This window comes from Pseudophryne corroboree, assembly GCF_028390025.1.
Source record: "Pseudophryne corroboree isolate aPseCor3 chromosome 7 unlocalized genomic scaffold, aPseCor3.hap2 SUPER_7_unloc_2, whole genome shotgun sequence".
In the NCBI taxonomy this organism is placed as follows: Eukaryota; Metazoa; Chordata; class Amphibia; order Anura; family Myobatrachidae; genus Pseudophryne; species Pseudophryne corroboree.
This window is the reverse complement of record NW_026967611.1, coordinates 429218-451478: the sequence shown is the minus strand read 5'-3', so window position 1 is coordinate 451478 and position 22261 is coordinate 429218. Positions and strand designations below refer to the sequence as shown.

The 22261-nt window shown below is 46.3% G+C and overlaps 5 non-coding genes and 1 pseudogene across 5 annotated transcripts; all 6 read left to right on the top strand.

Moving 5' to 3' along the window:
- The first annotated feature begins 14162 nt into the window (after positions 1–14162).
- LOC134986070 (U1 spliceosomal RNA) lies at positions 14163–14326 on the top strand. Its single transcript, XR_010192099.1, has one exon. It is a non-coding gene; the product is annotated as a U1 spliceosomal RNA (small nuclear RNA).
- A 152-nt stretch (positions 14327–14478) lies between these two features.
- Positions 14479–14613, top strand: LOC134986144 (U1 spliceosomal RNA; annotated as a pseudogene).
- A 699-nt stretch (positions 14614–15312) lies between these two features.
- LOC134986212 (U1 spliceosomal RNA) lies at positions 15313–15476 on the top strand. Its single transcript, XR_010192213.1, has one exon. It is a non-coding gene; the product is annotated as a U1 spliceosomal RNA (small nuclear RNA).
- Positions 15477–15628: 152 nt separating this feature from the next.
- Positions 15629–15791, top strand: LOC134986157 (U1 spliceosomal RNA). Its single transcript, XR_010192173.1, has one exon. It is a non-coding gene; the product is annotated as a U1 spliceosomal RNA (small nuclear RNA).
- Positions 15792–16462: 671 nt separating this feature from the next.
- Positions 16463–16626, top strand: LOC134986036 (U1 spliceosomal RNA). Its single transcript, XR_010192068.1, has one exon. It is a non-coding gene; the product is annotated as a U1 spliceosomal RNA (small nuclear RNA).
- A 152-nt stretch (positions 16627–16778) lies between these two features.
- On the top strand, positions 16779–16941 carry LOC134986196 (U1 spliceosomal RNA). The gene has a single exon (XR_010192205.1). It is a non-coding gene; the product is annotated as a U1 spliceosomal RNA (small nuclear RNA).
- The last annotated feature ends 5320 nt before the right edge of the window (positions 16942–22261 follow it).

The following is a 22261-nucleotide window of genomic DNA, read 5'->3' as shown; positions in this document are numbered from 1 at the left end:
GTTACATAGTCTCCACGTGTACAGCTGGATACAAAGGTTCCTGCTGTAGCATTGGATATACAAGAAGGATTATCTGATCTGGACATTCTTTGTCTTTCTTCTGTCAACAGTTGCATGAAAGTGGAAATCATGCGTGTGATGGTAATAGTCTCATACTGCCATGCTAGCATTTGATTTATACTGTGCTGCATCTGTTGGTAGTTGATTGCTGCCACATTCTGTGATGAAACAAGATGATCGTAAAAATTTGCAAGAGTGACAAGTGCTTGATTCTGTTGTCTTTGTGTTGTGTTGAGAATCTGTATATTATTATTCAGCTGATTTATTTGATGTTCAATTCTTTTCATTTCTTCATTTCTATTCCTCTCAATTAGCTGCATGGCTTCCTTTAAAGAATCCTGTTGGCTAATGGTTTGTGATCTGCTAACTTCACATTCTGTGTGTATAAAAAGTTCTAGGTACAGTTAATACATCAATTTACAGACAATTTATTAAGTATAGTTAGAAGAACAAAAAAATCAAGTTATAAAAAAAACCAGTATCTATTAATGATAGTGGATCTCATTAAAATTTATGTTTTATACATTAAAAAAATTTACCTTGATTTGTAGAGTCCAGGAATTGGTCTTGAAGACCATGGGCAATTACACTAGAATGTGCAGTCTCTGCATTCAATTCCACCTGGTTGGTATCTTCTGTATCAATATTACTTTTCTGGCTGTGCAATACAGGCTCCTCATTAATGTTATCCTGTGTCTGTGTGGCAGTCACCATGTTGCTTTCTATGGCTTAAAACATAATAGATAAATACCATTCATCTTAAACTTAGTTTTTAACCATATTGAATATCAATGATAGTAAATTTTATTTATATTGATTAAAATAAATACCTTTATCTAACATTAAAGGGTTTAGCATGGTTGAATTTCCATCCTCCGTGAAAGGATCATCCATTGTTGATTGTTCTTGCCTCATGGATGTTTCATTTACCGTGGAAGTCTCTACCGTAGTGGAACTGTGAACCACAGAAGAATATTCTTGCATCATTGATGTTTGGTCCACCGTGGAATGATCATCCACTCTTGCCGAATGTTTCAGCATTGATGGTTCGGCCACAAAGGAAGTATCATCCACTGTCGAAGTATGTTGCAGCATTGATGGTTGGTCCAACATGGTAGCATGGTCCACTGTTGCATCATGATGCAGCATTGATGGTTCGTCCACCATGGAAGGATTGTCCAATGTTAAAATATGTGGCATCACTGATGGTTCATCCGCAGTTGAAGGAAAATTGTCTGTCATAACTGTTTTTGTTTCAGAAAAAGAAACTTTCCTTGAAATTGTTGTAAAGGAACCTAAAATAAATAATAGGTATATTTAACATTTCATACATATAAATACATAATATTTTATAGACATTACAATATTTCTAGCATTATAAAACTGTGTAAAGCATACCTCCAAAATGTATTTACTTATATTTTTATAGTAATATTTTTTAATACATATAATATTTTATTATATTTATTATTATTATTTTATTAGAACTGAAAAAAGCCTTTTTGGCTCAATAATATTGCTTATAATCCAATTTTGGAATTATTTCTACAACATAGGGTAAAACATTATAGCTAGCACAATATTATTTTACAGTAGGAGGGCATGTTTATAAAATTAGAATAAGATGCTAGATCGCATGTGTGTATGTTTTTAGGTTCAACGCTAACTCAGGAAAGTAGGTAGCAATTTACAACACACTGTGGAAACATTTGACTAAAAATCTGTAAATAAATAATGTGAGTCTAATACAAAGCTCTAACACTTATCTGTGTGGCCGGTAAGGGGGTGACAGGTAAAAATCATTACTTGTCGGCCTTGCGTGGATGAATAGTGACAAGACATAAGTGTATGGAGAAGGGTTGTCGGTAATTAGTTATATAGTTAAAAATTTCAACATGGGTTTTAAATACTGTTTTTGTTCTCGCATTCCTCGTTAAGTGATGTGTTGTGTAAGGTGCCTAGCTCAGCTACCGCTGTATTATTTGCAGGTTCCCATTCCCAATTGTTGTCCAAGTTGATCGTTAAATAGGAAGAAAAATAACTAATTAAATTAAAAAAGGTTGGACTCAGGTCTACTTATTTCTCATGTCAATCTAATGACCATGTCTACATAATAAATGTTGACTTTTAGTAGCCCAATCAATGTTTATCTACCTAATGACCTCCTACATTAAAAAATTAAGTTCGGAGATCTTACATATATAACATAGTGAGGGTTGCCTGTAGTCCACACATGTACAGCATTTAGAAGAGTAGCATCAGCAGCAGGATTGGGCTGATAAAGAATGGCATAATTCTCCTTTGCTCCTGCAATTTTAACCATTGGCGGCAGCAGCGTTCGTAGAATGTCCTTTATAAGTGTAATTATTGATAATCAATTACAAAGTAATCAGTTAACTTTTGGTATATCTCGTTGATAAAACGAGAGACATAAGTAAGAGATTTTAATTTAATTAATTTATTTTGATTATACTAGCATTTACTTAGCAATGAACTATTTTTTCTGCTAATAATTATATATGTATTTAAAAAAAAAAATTTACATTGGTTTTTAATTATGACCAAAGTATTTATTTTGCCTCAATAGAACAAATAAATTAACAATATATGTTTTCATATGCACTATATTTTGAAATATCTTACATAAACTATTTATTATCTAACTCACGATATAACATCATACAATATTGCAAACATCATTTACTGTTTAGTTGTAACGTTTTTACTTTTGTTTTAAATTTTTTACCAGACTGTTGCTCTTCCAAATTCTTCTGCTTTTTCTTATGTGTTTTCTTTTGATTTTTTTCTTGAGCAACCTTAAGTTCTTTATCAAATATAAAAAAGAAAATAAAAATATTACAGTTATTAAACATTTTAATATCACACACACACACACACACACACACACACACACACACACACACACACACACACACACACACACACAGACATTGAGTATACCTTATCCTAAATGATGGGTTCAGGTACTATTTTGGATATACAATTTGAAAGTATTTGTACTAACTGCATATCATAATGAGATCGCATGGCGATGGTGTCCAAATTGAAGCACAGAGTGCATTTATGTTTAATATACACATTATACACAAACCCGGAAGGTCATTTTATACAATTTTTTTACATACTTTGTGCATTAAACAAAGTGTGTGTATATTTACACAATTAATTTGTTTCATATACACATTATACAAACAGCCTGAAGGTCAATTTATGTAATTTTCTTTATAATGTTGTGTATTAAAATAAATATTTTCACATTTGCCATCATAAAACAATTTTTTCACTATCTTACTCTCCCATTAAAATATATGGGTTAACATTTTTTCTTTTATTTATTGATATTGGGATATGGCATACTCCACCTATGTTTGTGTGTATATAGATATAGACACACACACATCTGGTGGATTGATATTTTTCATGGACAATACGCTAATATATCTATCTATCTATCTATCTATCGATCTATCTAGATATAGTTATATACATATTTATAGGTTGTCAAATAGTTACCCTGGGAACCAGTGGTTGGCCTCTCGTCATCTTGTACCATTCTAAAGTGCTCTTCTAGTTTTTTCTCCCAAACCTTTTGGAGTTTTCTTCTACACTTTACTTTATGATTTGTCTTCCTCTTACAGTCACGTAGTCTCTTTTTGCAGCTTTCAGGAGTTCGATGTATATCTCGAGCTGTAGACACTGATTTTGCTATTTCTTCCCAAGTATTATTTTTAAATTTCTGGTGTACATTAAAAGCTTCGGGACCAAATAGCTGACATGTATGATGAATAACTTGGTCAATGAGGGTGTCTGTTTCATCATCTGTGAACTTTGGGGCCCTGTGGATGCTTCCTTCATCAGGAGATTCATATTCATCATGAGAAGCATCACTGTGACTCTTCTGACTGTGAGATGTTTCAGCTTCATCTTGAGTAAGTGAGGTTCGTTTTCTGCTACCACCCTCTGCCATTTTTTAAAACTAATACAATATAAATAAAGACAAAGATTTACTAAATAATTCTATATATATGTTCTATAATTTTTTTCAATTAATCATTTATTAATTAAGAATTATGTTTTCAATTTATCTGGAGCCATGCACTGATACTTAGATGCCAAATAATTCACTAGCCTTGAAACATCCATCGATGGTAGTAAACCATCTGTTTCTCCCCATCAATGTTAAAATTATTCAAACCTGATATAGACCTTGAAAAAGGGACAGCATAGTCCAGAAACGCGTTGGTTTACCATGCTGTGCCTTATTCCATAATCAAGACGGACAATCTCTGCATGCTTTGGGTAACATTTTTGAATCTAAACTCTGGAGCCTACAGCAGGGCTTTTCCCTGGGTAATCTGCTTTCTCAACACCTGCGGCTCACACCAAATATAATGGTACGATCACTTTCCTGCCTTCATTGTGAATCACAACGTGTTTTAGATATTTTTTTTTTTTTCATTTTATTTTTCTTTTATGAAATATTTTACATTATACATTATACATAGCAGCGGATTGGTTGCCATGGCCAACTTCTCCACTGGCTCACTTCTACACACTTTTCAATGCTTCATGAATAGATCACTATGGGAGAGACGTCATGAGATCTCTGCCATAGCAGCGCCGTACAGACACTAGAGGTCAGTAATGACCTCTAGTATCTGTCACTGGAGACGGCTACAGCGGACGCCCACACAGTCCACGGCGTCTGCTGCAGACGGGGAGCGGGCAGGCGGCGGTGACTGCGGACACAGGACGCAGCGCACTGGGCGTATGCACTGCTTGAATGCACCAATAACCGCTCATGACAATACCAAATCAATATCAGCAGCATAACTATTTCGCAGTAACAGTGTTTTAAGTGGGATGGCCATGGGTGTGTTCAGCTGCGATGTGAAAAGTGAGTGGACAAATATGGTCACTAAAGGGTCTATTCATACAGAAAACGAAAACATAATTGCTACTTATCACTACACATCGCATTGCTTTGATGCGATGTATAGCTGTGATAAGTAGCAATTAATGTATACTTACCCTTAAGACGATGCGCTGCGGTGTCTAGGGCTATTGCGGTGAGGTCTGCTCCAGCGGTCCTTCCCAGCGATGCGCGGGGTACAGCGGAGGGTCACTTTGCGCATGCGCAGGGTGTTGACCTCCCGTCAGCCCGCAGTAGTTGCTGTGAGGTCGGGGGGCAGAGCCAGCGCGAGGTGCAGAGCAGTGATCAGGGAAGCATTGAGCTTCCATGATGTCTCCGCACTACAGTTCAGTTTACGGCGTCCTGAGATGGCGAACCTGGACTCCATGGAGAAGCGGAAAGCAGAGCTTTCCACACCTTCATGAATCGCACTCACCATACAAAGGTATGGTGATGCGATTCAGGCAGAGAGCGGGGGTACAGCTGGAGAAGTCAGAGACTTCTACACGGTAACCCGCTCTGTGAATTGCATTAGGCAGAGAAAAGCCCTGTTTACCGCAAAAAAAAGGGCTTTTCAATGCTACATGAATAGACCCCTAACTGTGCTATGGGAGACCATATATGGTTTCAGTCATAGATGGCCATCCCAGCTTTCCATGAAAGACCCGCTGACCAATCAAAGATCAGGGGTGGTGAGTCACGGGTGCTGTGGTCTAAACTACGATCGTTATAAAAAAATATATATATATATATATATTTTTATAACATACATAAATATTGGTTTAGGCTGAGACAGTGATGTACAGAAAACATTGGTTCTCCACCATCGCTGGGAAAAGTATTCTACATCGGTCATAAACCTTGAATTAATTTGATTCATAGATGAACGATAGTCATCCCTAGTGTATTTATCTGTGTGGGATAGCACAAATGTATGTTGTGACAATAATCCTTCCTCACATCCAAGACACAGTTGCCACACCCTGCTGGGCTCTGCAATGTGATAAGGGTTGGGTGACATAGCTGTGTATCTGTGCAGTGATGCTAGATGTCTTTAGCATGATGAACAGGCAGCCAAGCATGGAGTTTAGTCGGCGCCATTTTGTAATTGGGAACGTACTGTCAGTCACTCTGACTGCAAAACGGCAATAAAACACAGCTATGTTATCACAAAACCAGATAAGTTTACAAAGCCAGATAAAACTGTTACAGTAACTGTAGTACGATTGTTTGTAATGGATGCAGGGCAGAGGTGTGGTAATACAAATATCTTATTGTAAAAAATCAATAGAATACAGCATACCCGGTTTAGTGGTCTCTGACGCAGTGGGTAAATACAGATTACTTACGAAGACACTCATGAGCGCTGTTCTCAAAATGGCGCCTAAGCAAGGGTCGATCTTGGCTTTTATAATCAATGTGAAACAAACCATCCTACTGCCTAATATTCTAAGTTTCTCATTGGTTCAGCTGTGTGGTAAGATAATGCATCATCTGACATATATCATATCCAACCAATTGGATATCGGAAGCTGAATAATGGGTTTGGTTTGAGGGGGTAGGGCGTTGGACTTTTTAATTATTGGCATGAGTTATTATTTTATTTTTTTTGAAATATAAACCTTTTTAAAAGTTTAAGGACTAGTGTTAGCTTAACATAAAGCATCCAGCAAGGTCTCATGAATGCCAGGGTGACAAGGGCTGTCATGAATGGCTGTCAAGAGAGACACACACACACACACACACACACACACACACACACACACACACACACACTCACTCACTCACTCACTCACTACCACACACTCACTACTTGTCCAACCCATGCAGCCAGGCAGGGATAGCTTGAAGACCTTGGGGCTGTCAGGGATGTGAGAGGGCAGCCTGGGACATGTAGTGCCATGCCTTGTGTGGGAGGACTAGGAGCGTCCCGTTTAGCGGCTAGCCATGGGCGTCTCATCAGTGAAGGCTTGCCGCTGTGCCTTGATGAGGGCGCCCTGTCATCGCGGGGTGCAGGACACACACACACACACACACACACACACACACACACACTCACTCACTCACTCACTCACTCACTACCACACACTCACTACTTGTCCAACCCATGCAGCCAGGCAGGGATAGCTTGAAGACCTTGGGGCTGTCAGGGATGTGAGAGGGCAGCCTGGGACATGTAGTGCCATGCCTTGTGTGGGAGGACTAGGAGCGTCCCGTTTAGCGGCTAGCCATGGGCGTCTCATCAGTGAAGGCTTGCCGCTGTGCCTTGATGAGGGCGCCCTGTCATCGCGGGGTGCAGGACACACACACACACACACACACACACTCACTCACTCACTACCACACACTCACTACTTGTCCAACCCATGCAGCCAGGCAGGGATAGCTTGAAGACCTTGGGGCTGTCAGGGATGTGAGAGGGCAGCCTGGGACATGTAGTGCCATGCCTTGTGTGGGAGGACTAGGAGCGTCCCGTTTAGCGGCTAGCCATGGGCGTCTCATCAGTGAAGGCTTGCCGCTGTGCCTTGATGAGGGCACCCTGTCATCGCGGGGTGCAGGACACACACACACACACACACACTCACTCACTCACTCACTACCACACACTCACTACTTGTCCAACCCATGCAGCCAGGCAGGGATAGCTTGAAGACCTTGGGGCTGTCAGGGATGTGAGAGGGCAGCCTGGGACATGTAGTGCCATACCTTGTGTGGGAGGACTAGGAGCGTCCCGTTTAGCGGCTAGCCATGGGCGTCTCATCAGTGAAGGCTTGCCGCTGTGCCTTGATGAGGGCGCCCTGTCATCGCGGGGTGCAGGACACACACACACACACACACACACACACTCACTCACTCACTCACTACCACACACTCACTACTTGTCCAACCCATGCAGCCAGGCAGCGATAGCTTGAAGACCTTGGGGCTGTCAGGGATGTGAGAGGGCAGCCTGGGACATGTAGTGCCATGCCTTGTGTGGGAGGACTAGGAGCGTCCCGTTTAGCGGCTAGCCATGGGCGTCTCATCAGTGAAGGCTTGCCGCTGTGCCTTGATGAGGGCGCCCTGTCATCGCGGGGTGCAGGACACACACACACACACACACACACACACACACACACACACACACTCACTCACTCACTCACTCACTCACTACCACACACTCACTACTTGTCCAACCCATGCAGCCAGGCAGGGATAGCTTGAAGACCTTGGGGCTGTCAGGGATGTGAGAGGGCAGCCTGGGACATGTAGTGCCATACCTTGTGTGGGAGGACTAGGAGCGTCCCGTTTAGCGGCTAGCCATGGGCGTCTCATCAGTGAAGGCTTGCCGCTGTGCCTTGATGAGGGCGCCCTGTCATCGCGGGGTGCAGGACACACACACACACACACACACACACACACTCACTCACTCACTACCACACACTCACTACTTGTCCAACCCATGCAGCCAGGCAGCGATAGCTTGAAGACCTTGGGGCTGTCAGGGATGTGAGAGGGCAGCCTGGGACATGTAGTGCCATGCCTTGTGGGGGAGGACTAGGAGCGTCCCGTTTAGCGGCTAGCCATGGGCGTCTCATCAGTGAAGGCTTGCCGCTGTGCCTTGATGAGGGCGCCCTGTCATCGCAGGGTGCAGGACACACACACACACACACACACTCACTCACTCACTCACTACCACACACTCACTACTTGTCCAACCCATGCAGCCAGGCAGGGATAGCTTGAAGACCTTGGGGCTGTCAGGGATGTGAGAGGGCAGCCTGGGACATGTAGTGCCATGCCTTGTGTGGGAGGACTAGGAGCGTCCCGTTTAGCGGCTAGCCATGGGCGTCTCATCAGTGAAGGCTTGCCGCTGTGCCTTGATGAGGGCGCCCTGTCATCGCGGGGTGCAGGACACACACACACACACACACACACACACACTCACTCACTCACTCACTACCACACACTCACTACTTGTCCAACCCATGCAGCCAGGCAGGGATAGCTTGAAGACCTTGGGGCTGTCAGGGATGTGAGAGGGCAGCCTGGGACATGTAGTGCCATACCTTGTGTGGGAGGACTAGGAGCGTCCCGTTTAGCGGCTAGCCATGGGCGTCTCATCAGTGAAGGCTTGCCGCTGTGCCTTGATGAGGGCGCCCTGTCATCGCGGGGTGCAGGACACACACACACACACACACACACACACACACACTCACTCACTCACTCACTACCACACACTCACTACTTGTCCAACCCATGCAGCCAGGCAGGGATAGCTTGAAGACCTTGGGGCTGTCAGGGATGTGAGAGGGCAGCCTGGGACATGTAGTGCCATGCCTTGTGGGGGAGGACTAGGAGCGTCCCGTTTAGCGGCTAGCCATGGGCGTCTCATCAGTGAAGGCTTGCCGCTGTGCCTTGATGAGGGCGCCCTGTCATCGCGGGGTGCAGGACACACACACACACACACACACACACACACACACTCACTCACTCACTCACTACCACACACTCACTACTTGTCCAACCCATGCAGCCAGGCAGGGATAGCTTGAAGACCTTGGGGCTGTCAGGGATGTGAGAGGGCAGCCTGGGACATGTAGTGCCATGCCTTGTGTGGGAGGACTAGGAGCGTCCCGTTTAGCGGCTAGCCATGGGCGTCTCATCAGTGAAGGCTTGCCGCTGTGCCTTGATGAGGGCGCCTTGTCATCGCGGGGTGCAGGACACACACACACACACACACACACACACACACACACTCACTCACTCACTCACTACCACACACTCACTACTTGTCCAACCCATGCAGCCAGGCAGGGATAGCTTGAAGACCTTGGGGCTGTCAGGGATGTGAGAGGGCAGCCTGGGACATGTAGTGCCATGCCTTGTGTGGGAGGACTAGGAGCGTCCCGTTTAGCGGCTAGCCATGGGCGTCTCATCAGTGAAGGCTTGCCGCTGTGCCTTGATGAGGGCGCCCTGTCATCGCGGGGTGCAGGACACACACACACACACACACACACACTCACTCACTCACTACCACACACTCACTACTTGTCCAACCCATGCAGCCAGGCAGGGATAGCTTGAAGACCTTGGGGCTGTCAGGGATGTGAGAGGGCAGCCTGGGACATGTAGTGCCATGCCTTGTGTGGGAGGACTAGGAGCGTCCCGTTTAGCGGCTAGCCATGGGCGTCTCATCAGTGAAGGCTTGCCGCTGTGCCTTGATGAGGGCGCCCTGTCATCGCGGGGTGCAGGACACACACACACACACACACACACACACACACACTCACTCACTCACTCACTCACTACCACACACTCACTACTTGTCCAACCCATGCAGCCAGGCAGGGATAGCTTGAAGACCTTGGGGCTGTCAGGGATGTGAGAGGGCAGCCTGGGACATGTAGTGCCATACCTTGTGTGGGAGGACTAGGAGCGTCCCGTTTAGCGGCTAGCCATGGGCGTCTCATCAGTGAAGGCTTGCCGCTGTGCCTTGATGAGGGCGCCCTGTCATCGCGGGGTGCAGGACACACACACACACACACACACACACACACACACTCACTCACTCACTCACTACCACACACTCACTACTTGTCCAACCCATGCAGCCAGGCAGGGATAGCTTGAAGACCTTGGGGCTGTCAGGGATGTGAGAGGGCAGCCTGGGACATGTAGTGCCATGCCTTGTGGGGGAGGACTAGGAGCGTCCCGTTTAGCGGCTAGCCATGGGCGTCTCATCAGTGAAGGCTTGCCGCTGTGCCTTGATGAGGGCGCCCTGTCATCGCGGGGTGCAGGACACACACACACACACACACACACACACACACACACACACACTCACTCACTCACTACCACACACTCACTACTTGTCCAACCCATGCAGCCAGGCAGGGATAGCTTGAAGACCTTGGGGCTGTCAGGGATGTGAGAGGGCAGCCTGGGACATGTAGTGCCATGCCTTGTGTGGGAGGACTAGGAGCGTCCCGTTTAGCGGCTAGCCATGGGCGTCTCATCAGTGAAGGCTTGCCGCTGTGCCTTGATGAGGGCGCCCTGTCATCGCGGGGTGCAGGACACACACACACACACACACACACACACACACACACTCACTCACTCACTCACTACCACACACTCACTACTTGTCCAACCCATGCAGCCAGGCAGGGATAGCTTGAAGACCTTGGGGCTGTCAGGGATGTGAGAGGGCAGCCTGGGACATGTAGTGCCATACCTTGTGTGGGAGGACTAGGAGCGTCCCGTTTAGCGGCTAGCCATGGGCGTCTCATCAGTGAAGGCTTGCCGCTGTGCCTTGATGAGGGCGCCCTGTCATCGCGGGGTGCAGGACACACACACACACACACACACACACACACACACACTCACTCACTCACTCACTCACTACCACACACTCACTACTTGTCCAACCCATGCAGCCAGGCAGGGATAGCTTGAAGACCTTGGGGCTGTCAGGGATGTGAGAGGGCAGCCTGGGACATGTAGTGCCATGCCTTGTGGGGGAGGACTAGGAGCGTCCCGTTTAGCGGCTAGCCATGGGCGTCTCATCAGTGAAGGCTTGCCGCTGTGCCTTGATGAGGGCGCCCTGTCATCGCGGGGTGCAGGACACACACACACACACACACACACACACACACACACACTCACTCACTCACTACCACACACTCACTACTTGTCCAACCCATGCAGCCAGGCAGGGATAGCTTGAAGACCTTGGGGCTGTCAGGGATGTGAGAGGGCAGCCTGGGACATGTAGTGCCATGCCTTGTGGGGGAGGACTAGGAGCGTCCCGTTTAGCGGCTAGCCATGGGCGTCTCATCAGTGAAGGCTTGCCGCTGTGCCTTGATGAGGGCGCCCTGTCATCGCGGGGTGCAGGACACACACACACACACACACACACACTCACTCACTCACTCACTACCACACACTCACTACTTGTCCAACCCATGCAGCCAGGCAGGGATAGCTTGAAGACCTTGGGGCTGTCAGGGATGTGAGAGGGCAGCCTGGGACATGTAGTGCCATGCCTTGTGGGGGAGGACTAGGAGCGTCCCGTTTAGCGGCTAGCCATGGGCGTCTCATCAGTGAAGGCTTGCCGCTGTGCCTTGATGAGGGCGCCCTGTCATCGCGGGGTGCAGGACACACACACACACACACACACACACACACACTCACTCACTCACTCACTCACTCACTCACTAGCTTTGTTAATTTCGTCTAGCTTTGTTAATTTCGATATGATAAATGTCTAACATTTACCTGTCGACCTATTAACTGTCTAGCTTAATTTAAGTCGATGTTCTAAGAGTCGACCTTTTATTTGTCGATCTAATATCTGTCTAGCTTTGTTAATTTCGATATGTTAAATTTCTAACATTTACCTGTCGACCTATTAACTGTCTAGCTTAATTTAAGTCGATGTTCTAAGAGTCGACCTTTTATTTGTCGATCTAATATCTGTCTAGCTTTGTTAATTTCGATATGTTAAATTTCTAACATTTACCTGTCGACCTATTAACTGTCTAGCTTAATTTAAGTCGATGTTCTAAGAGTCGACCTTTTATTTGTCGATCTAATATCTGTCTAGCTTTGTTAATTTCGATATGTTAAATTTCTAACATTTACCTGTCGACCTATTAACTGTCTAGCTTAATTTAAGTCGATGTTCTAAGAGTCGACCTTTTATTTGTCGATCTAATATCTGTCTAGCTTTGTTAATTTCGATATGTTAAATTTCTAACATTTACCTGTAGACCTATTAACTGTCTAGCTTAATTTAAGTCGATGCTATAACCGTTCGATCTTTTAGTTGTCATACTATTTATATTGTCGGACTTCTCAATGTCGATATATGTTCCGTCTAGGATGCGTATGCCGAACACAATGGTATGTCTAACTTTATGAATCGATTAGTTACACGTCGTACTAATGTGTTTGTCGACTAAAATGACATCGACTTTAAACCCAAGTCTATCTTGTACATGTCGACCTAAACAGTCTGTCTAACTAGCGCTGCCGATCAAAGTGCTGTCTGCCAAAACTACATCGATACCGCGTCCCAGACCCACCAACGGGTGTGGCAGTAAACTCCTTGGTCAGAGATGGAATGATAGACACAAGGAGAGTCTCCACAATCCTAATTCTCACTTGCAGTGCACAGGTTCAGCTTACTGCCACTAAACTGACACCTGACACCTTGCACAGTGAGACAGGATTTAGGCAGGCAAGTCTTAGAATACAGCCGCAAACTTGCTAAGTTCACAGAGTAGTAAAAGAACCCCAGCAAGCTAAACGACTGACTCCAGTCTTACTGCTAGGTCTGGATTGGCAGAGTGTAGTACCAAATCTCCAGGCCTATTTGCAGTAAGCAACAACAAATACAAAGCTACACAGTACTGGCTAACTTTCAGGAACTGACTAACCAACAAAGATTCAGCAGCATCTGCTTAACCTGAGAAGAGGCCTTATAAAGCAGGTGCTGTCCACGCCCCACTCAGACCTCACAGACTGTGAGCACAAAAACCAGCACCGGATCCCCTGCCGTGCACAGAGCCTGTAACCACTGCACAGAAAAAAGACCCGTACCGGAGTATCAGCTGCGCTCAGGTTACTCCGCTAGCACTTGTCTCCCGGTTGCCATGACGACGTGGCAGCACAGGGCAGGAGACCCTAACAGGTGCTTCTCCCAGGGCAAGGCTCACCCATTGCACTCTGGGTGTGCTGCCCCTGCGATTTCCCCAAATGTGGGAAACTTGACTGCATAATTTGTGTTTCCCCTGGTCGGCTCTCGTATAATTCAGATCTCTTTGTCTCAGGTCTCTCTCCAGCCTAGTTTGCTGTCTGTTTCCACTTCTTTTTTCTTGAGCCCCTCCCTTCTATACCCTTGTGCACTATCCTGACTTCTCCTCCCGTCTGCTTACTTTGTGCCTTCCAACGCACAATGCAAACTACAGGTAGTGTTGCAGGGCCCACACCCTTTTACTTGCCTTACAGAGCAGCTCTGGAGCTGTTACAGTGCCCAGCTGCTGCAAGAAATCAGCCTGAATGCTTCAGGGGCTGGGGCATGGCCAACATGAGCCCCACACCGAAGGAGGGTGGGGGTGTTTAATGCGAACTAAGGGTCATCCAAGCGCCGCAAAAGGCCGCCATGCCCTGCATAACCCTTTTCTCTTTTATTTTGCATAGGAGATACCATGGTCATGAAGATTGTTCTCCCAGGGTGAGGTTCATTCATTGCATTCTGGGTATGCTGACCCTTGTGATTTCCCCAAATGTGGGAAACTCGACTGCATTATTTGTGGTAGTGGGGGACTGTGTTTGTGTTTTCCTCTGGTCAGCTCTGGTAAAAGTCAGATTTCTTTGTCTCAGATCTTCCTCTAGCCTTGTTCTTCTTTCGAGAGTTCCCTTGTGCTGCCTCAGTTGGATCTCCTTCACTTGACAGGGGGGTGCCCAAGCAGCGACCCTCCCCAGCTCTAGCCCAACTCCTACTTACCTGCCAGGTGAGATACTTTGATCATGAAGGTGCTTCTCCCAGGGCAAGGCTCACCCATTGCACACTGGGTGTGCTGCCCCTGCGATTTCCCCAAATGTGGGAAACTTGACTGCATAATTTGTGTTTCACCTGGTCGGCTCTCATATAATTCAGATCGCTTTGTCTCAGGTCTCTCTCCAGCCTAGTTTGCTGTCTGTTTCCACTTCTCTTTTATTGAGCCGCTCCCTTCTATGCCCTTGTGCACTATCCTGACTTCTCCCGTCTGCTTACTTTGTGCCTTCCAACGCACAATGCAAACTATAGGTAGTGCTGCAGGGCCCACACCCTTTTACTTGCTTTACAGAGCAGCTCTGGAGCTGTTACAGTGCCCAGCTGCTGCAAGAAATCAGCTTGAATGCTTCAGGGGCTGGGGCATAGCCAACATGAGCCCCACACCGAAGGAGGGTGGAGGTGTTTAATGCGAACTAGGGGTCATCCAAGCGCCGCAAAAGGCCGCCATGCCCTGCACACCCCTTTTTTCTTTTCATATGCAGATGAGGGTTGAAGCCAACTTTGACCCACTGCTTGGATGACATCACCATATGCAAATCCATCTGCTGCAGGCCTTCCCCCAGGAATGCTTGCACTAGTTGTTGCATTTGGTTTGTTGTTTGGGGGTGCTTCAGTATTAGGCAGCCTTCTGCCCTCCCATGTTCATCTGAAAATATGTGTTCTCCCTGCAGTTGTTGTCCCCAGATGAGAGTTCCCTTGTGCTGCCTCAGTTGAATCTCCTTTACTTGACAGAGATGTGCCTGAACAGCGGCCCTCCCCAGCTCTATCCCAAATCATACTTATTTTGCATAGGAGATACCATGGTCATGAAGATTGTTCTCCCAGGGTGAGGTTCATTCATTGCATTCTGGGTATGCTGACCCCTGTGATTTCCCCAAATGTGGGAAACTCGACTGCATTATTTGTGGTAGTGGGGGACTGTGTTTGTGCTTTCCTCTGGTCAGCTCTGGTAAAAGTCAGATTTCTTTGTCTCAGATCTTCCTCTAGCCTTGTTCTTCTTTCGAGAGTTCCCTTGTGCTGCCTCAGTTGGATCTCCTTCACTTGACAGGGGGGTGCCCGAGCAGCGACCCTCCCCAGCTCTAGCCCAACTCCTACTTACCTGCCAGGTGAGATACTATGATCATGTAGGAGCTTCTCCCAGGGCAAGGCTCACCCATTGCACTCTGGGTGTGCTGCCCCTGTGATTTCCCCAAATGTGGGAAACTTGACTGCATAATTTGTGTTTCCCCTGGTTGGCTCTCGTATAATTCAGATCTCTTTGTCTCAGGTCTCTCTCCAGCCTAATTTGCAGTCTGTTTCCACTTCTCTTTTCTTGAGGTGCTCCCTTCTATGCCCTTGCGCACTATCCTGACTTCTCCCGTCTGCTTACTTTGTGCCTTCCAACGCACAATGCAAACTACAGGTAGTGCTGCAGGGCCCACACCCTTTTACTTGCCTTACAGAGCAGCTCTGGAGCTGTTACAGTGCCCAGCTGCTGCAAGAAATCAGCTTGAATGCTTCAGGGGCTGGGGCATATCCATCATGAGCCCCACACCGAAGGAGGGTGGAGGTGTTTAATGCGAACTAGGGGTCATCCAAGCACCGCAAAAGGCCGCCATGCCCTGCATGCCAATTTTCTCTTTTCATATGCAGACGAGGGTTGAAGCCAACTTTGACCCACTGCTTGGATGACATCACCATATGCAAATCCATCTGCTGCAGGCCTTCCCCCAGGAATGCTTGCACTAGTTGTTGCATTTGGTTTGTTGTTTGGGGTTGCTTCAGTATTAGGCAGCCTTCTGCCCTCCCATGTTCATCTGAAAATATGTGTACCTCCTGCAGTTGTTGTCCCCAGATGAGAGTTCCCTTGTGCTGCCTCAGTTGAATCTCCTTTACTTGACAGAGATGTGCCTGAGCAGCGGCCCTCCCCAGCCCTATCCCAAATCATACTTATTTTGCATAGGAGATACCATGGTCATGAAGATTGTTCTCCCAGGGTGAGGTTCATTCATTGCATTCTGGGTATGCTGACCCCTGTTATTTCCCCAAATGTGGTAAACTTGACAGCATTATTTGTGGTAGTGGGGGACTGTGTTTGTGCTTTCCTCTGGTCAGCTCTGGTAAAAGTCAGATTTCTTTGTCTCAGATCTTCCTCTAGCCTTGTTCTTCTTTCGAGAGTTCCCTTGTGCTGCCTCAGTTGGATCTCCTTCACTTGACAGGGGGGTGCCCGAGCAGCGACCCTCCCCAGCTCTAGCCCAACTCCTTCTTACCTGCTAGGTAAGATACTATGATCATGAAGGTGCTTCTCCCAGGGCAAGGCTCACCAATTGCACTCTGGGTGTGCTGCTCCTGCGATTTCCCCAAATGTGGGAAACTTGACTGCATAATTTGTGTTTCCCCTGGTTGGCTCTCGTATAATTCAGATCTCTTTGTCTCATGTCTCTCTCCAGCCTAGTTTGCTGTCTGTTTACACTTCTCTTTTCTTGAGCCACTCCCTTCTATGCCCTTGCGCACTATCTTGACTTCTCCCGTCTGCTTACTTTGTGCCTTCCAACGCACAATGCGAACTACAGGTAGTGCTGCAGGGCCCACACCCTTTTAGTTGCCTTACAGAGCAGCTCTGGAGCTATTACAGTGCCCAGCTGATGCAAGTAATCAGCTTGAATGCTTCAGGGGCTGGGGCATAGCCAACATGAGCCCCACACCGAAGTAGGGTGGAGGTGTTTAATGCGAACTAGGGGTCATCCAAAAGGCCCCATGCCCTGCACGCCCCTTTTCTCTTTTCATATGCAGACGAGGGTTGAAGCCAACTTTGACCCACTGCTTGGATGACATCACCATATGCAAATCCATCTGCTGCAGGCCTTCCCCCAGGAATGCTTGTACTAGTTGTTGCATTTGGTTTGTTGTTTGGGGGTGCTTCAGTATTAGGCAGCCTTCTGCCCTCCCATGTTCATCTGAAAATATGTGTTCTCCCTGCAGTTGTTGTCCCCAGATGAGAGTTCCCTTGTGCTGCCTCAGTTGAATCTCCTTTACTTGACAAGGGAGGCATTTTGGATTTTTTCTTTGGGTACCCTTACACCTGATGGTCTGAATGAGAGCATCGAACTGAACAACATTGGCAGTCTCTGAAGATTTTATCTATTGATTTACCTAATATATTATTTATTGAATATCCATTTATTGTATGTTTAATAAATAAACAAAATTATTAGAAGTAGCTATTTTGGAAACAGCTTTCCTCTTAGGATGAAACTGTATAACCCTGTTGTGTGTATTTCTTTAAAGTTCCTTAGTAAAATCCACTAGTAATGATGAACATCAGATTTCTTCCTCCATCCTCTTTTTACACTTTCTCTTGGTTCTATATATATATTTTTTTTTTCTATTTTTATTATTTTCCCATCCTTCTCCCTAAAGGCCCCCCTCCCTCCCCCCCCTCCCTGTTTTAAATTTAAAAACTTTAAATATTTAAATCTTCGAATCCTTAAATTGTCTGTTTAATATTTATTTTTTCTTCAATTCTTTTTGTTGTTTAAACAGCAATGTAATTATTCCAGGGGTTAAAATAATGAAATATAGAAATAATATTAACAAAAATTAAAGGTAAAAATGAATTGATAGAATGATCCCATTAAAAGTAAATAAATAATATTGATGTTAAGCTGAGCGGGTTGGATTCGAACCTGTGTCTGCCATCTGAGAGAGCGGGCGTTTTTGAGCCCCTTATGGCCTTTGAGACGCCTGGGCAGGCGCGAGCTGCGAAGCCGGCTGTCCCACAGCTGTTACGTCATCCACCCTTTTATGTAAGGAGTTGACACTGTCGGTTAATACCTTTCACCTATCCATCCACTCTGGTGTCGGCCCCACAGGGGGCGACATCACATATATCGGCCTCTGTTCTGTCACCATATAAGCCTCCTCATTCAACATGAAGACACAGCCGTACCGACACACCGCAGACACACAGGGAATGCTCTAAACGAGGACAGGACCCACAAAAGCCCTTTGGGGGGACAGAGTAAGAGTATGCCAGCACACACCAGAGCGCTATATATATACAGGGACTAACTGAGTTATGTCCCTAATAGCTGCTTTTTATATAATATACTGTATACAGTGCCAAATTTAATGCCCCCCCTCTCTTTTCCCTCTTACTGGTACATGTAGATTGCAGGGAAGAGCCAGGGAGCTTCCTTCCAGCCGAGCTGTGAGGGAAAAATGGCGCCAGTGTGCTGAGGAGATAGGCTCCGCCCCTTTTTCGCGGCCTATTCTCCCGTTTTTTATGGAATTCTGGCAGGGGTATTTACCTCATATATAGCCCCTGGGGCCATATATTGAGGTATTTTAGCCAGCCAAGGTGTTTTTATTGCTGCCTCAGGGCGCCCCCCCCCAGCGCCCTGCACCCTCAGTGACCGGAGTGTGAAGTGTGTGAGAGGAGCAATGGCGCACAGCTGCAGTGCTGTGCGCTACCTTGGTGAAGACAGAGTCTTCATGCCGCCGATTTTCCGGACCATCTTCTTGCTTCTGGCTCTGTAAGGGGGACGGCGGCGCGGCTCCGGGACCGAACATCAAGGCTGGGCCTGCGGTCGATCCCTCTGGAGCTAATGGTGTCCAGTAGCCTAAGAAGCCCAATCCGGCTGCAAGCAGGCGAGTTCGCTTCTTCTCCCCTTAGTCCCTCGCTGCAGTGAGCCTGTTGCCAGCAGGTCTCACTGAAAATAACAAATTCTAAGACTATAACTTTCTAAGAGCTCAGGAGAGCCCCTAGTGTGCATCCAACCTCGGCCGGGCACGAAATCTAACTGAGGCTTGGAGGAGGGTCATAGTGGGAGGAGCCAGTGCACACCAGGTAGTCTAAGATCTTTCTAGAGTGCCCAGCCTCCTTCGGAGCCCGCTATTCCCCATGGTCCTTACGGAGTTCCCAGCATCCACTAGGACGTTAGAGAAATACATTTTAAGATAGGAAGGTACAAATTACATATTCACATTGCATCTATGGGCTGGATTCAAATGTCCCTTTCCTCCCTCAATCGTGCCCGTCAGCAGCTATTCTAATGTTGCTGCCAACGGGTGCGACATGTTTATTTCAGCCCGCTACCCCCAGGGGAAACAAGCTGAAATGTGTGCAAAGAGACCCATTTGGGCAACCAAACGGTGTCTTTTCACGATCGCGCCCATTACTTTATTCAGGTTTAGGTGCTTTGTGCACCTAAACCAGAGTGTAATGGGCGCAATAATTGAGGGCATTTGAATTTCCCTTATATGTGTGTGTGTGATATACACACAGACACACATACTGTATTTCTTTATATAATGGACACCTCAGTTTCTATTCATTCATGTCCTGCCCCCTACTCTGTCAGACCCCTTCCCCTCTACTTTTCTGACCCCAAACGCCACTCATTCTTGTTGAGTGCTGGTGGGCCCATTCATAATTTTGCTATGGGGCCCACAAAGGTCTAGTTACGCCACTGGGCAGGGTTATAGAGGAGGCGGTGCAAGGCATCCTGGGAACAGTCAAAGCTTTAGCCTGTTGGTGCCTTGGATCAACATCCAACTCTACACCCCGATGTTAGTGTAGTGCCTTTTGGGGTTAAGGTTTTACAGAAAGTTACAGGTTTTTTTAATTTAGTAAAATATGCCCCATTTTAAAGATAGGGCATTTAAATTTGTTGCACCTGTGCAGTACATAGCAGCCTGCAGGGCATGTACAGTGGCTTCATTTGGGTGCACATACATTGCCGGCTCCTGGTCGCAAACTGAAATTATTGTGTGTAAGTGGAATTAGCGGTGTTTATGTCATACAGGGGGGTGGGGGAGGTTTGTGGTTGGCGGGGGGCACGCTGTGCGATTATTATCCTGCATCTATACATACATGCGCTAACACCTGGACATACACTGATGTACCCACACCTAATATCCATACATACACGCCCTGACACCTGGACATACACCAACATTCCCACACCTGCATCTATACATACACATGCTGACACCTGGACATACACCAACATACAAGCACCTGCATCTATATATACACGCGCTGACAAATGGACATACACCGACGTACCCACACTTGCATCTATACATACATGCACTGACATCTGGACATACAAGCACCTGCATCTATACATACACGCGCTGACACCTGAACCTACACTGACGTTCCCACACCTGCATCTATACATACACATTCTGACACCTGGACATACACAGACGTACCCACACCTGCATCTATACATACACGCGTTGACACCAGGACGTACACTGACGTACACACACCTACATCTATATATGCATGGATGCAAATGTGGGTACGTCTGTATACGTCCAGTTGTTAGCATGTGTATGTATAGATGTTAGGTGTGGGTACATCAGTGTATGTCCAGGTGTCAGCACATGTATGTGTAGATTCACATGTGGGTACGTTGGTGTACGTTTAGGGGTCAGCGTGTTTATGTATAGATGTTGGTGTGTGTATGTCAGTGTACGTACAGATATAGGTGTATGTATGTATGTATGTATGTATGTATGTATATGTATGTATAGAGGAAGGTGTGATACATACATATAACACATACATGATAGATACATACATATATCACACACACGATAGATAGATAGATAGATAGATAGATAGATAGATAGATAGATAGAACACATACATACAAGATAGATAGATACATACATACATACATACATGATAGATACATATATACACACACATACGATAGATAGATAGATAGATAGATAGATAGATAGATAGATAGATAGATAGATCGATCGATCGATCGATCGATAGATAGATACATATATATATATATATTCCATAGACAAAAAACCTTACGGTTTCACATGTCCCATTAAGGCTTCTTAGACATGATCGAAATTTCAGAAACCTGTTGTAACTCTTCCACTCAAACTACAAAAAGCAAGTATGACTTGGGATAGGGCTGGGGAGGGCCGCTGCTCAGGCACATCTCTGTCAAGTAAAGGAGATTCAACTGAGGCAGCACAAGGGAACTCTCATCTGGGGACAACAACTGCAGGGAGAACACATATTTTCAGATGAACATGGGAGGGCAGAAGGCTGCCTAATACTGAAGCACCCCCAAACAACAAACCAAATGCAACAACTAGTGCAAGCATTCCTGGGGGAAGGCCTGCAGCAGATGGATTTGCATATGGTGATGTCATCCAAGCAGTGGGTCAAAGTTGGCTTCAACCCTCGTCTGCATATGAAAAGAGAAAAGGGGCGTGCAGGGCATGGCGGCCTTTTGCGGCGCTTGGATGACCCCTAGTTCGCATTAAACACCTCCACCCTCCTTCGGTGTGGGGCTCATGTTGGCTATGCCCCAGCCCCTGAAGCATTCAAGCTGATTTCTTGCAGAAGCTGGGCACTGTAACAGCTCCAGAGCTGCTCTGTATGGCAAGTAAAAGGGTGTGGGCCCTGCAGCACTACCTGTAGTTCGCATTGTGCTTTGGAAGGCACAAAGTAAGCAGATGGGAGAAGTCAGGATAGTGCGCACGGGCATAGAAGGGAGCGGCTCAAGAAAAGAGAAGTGGAAACAGACAGCAAACTAGGCTGGAGAGCTCTTCTGTCTATATTTTGCGAACCTGCTCTTGTCCTCTCCAGCTGCTCCATGTAGATTTGACGTCTGGAAAGGTGCATAACCCACTGACAAGCAGGCACACTCCTGCATGAGTTTTCTCTCTCACTAGCTGGATGATACACAATCATTTGC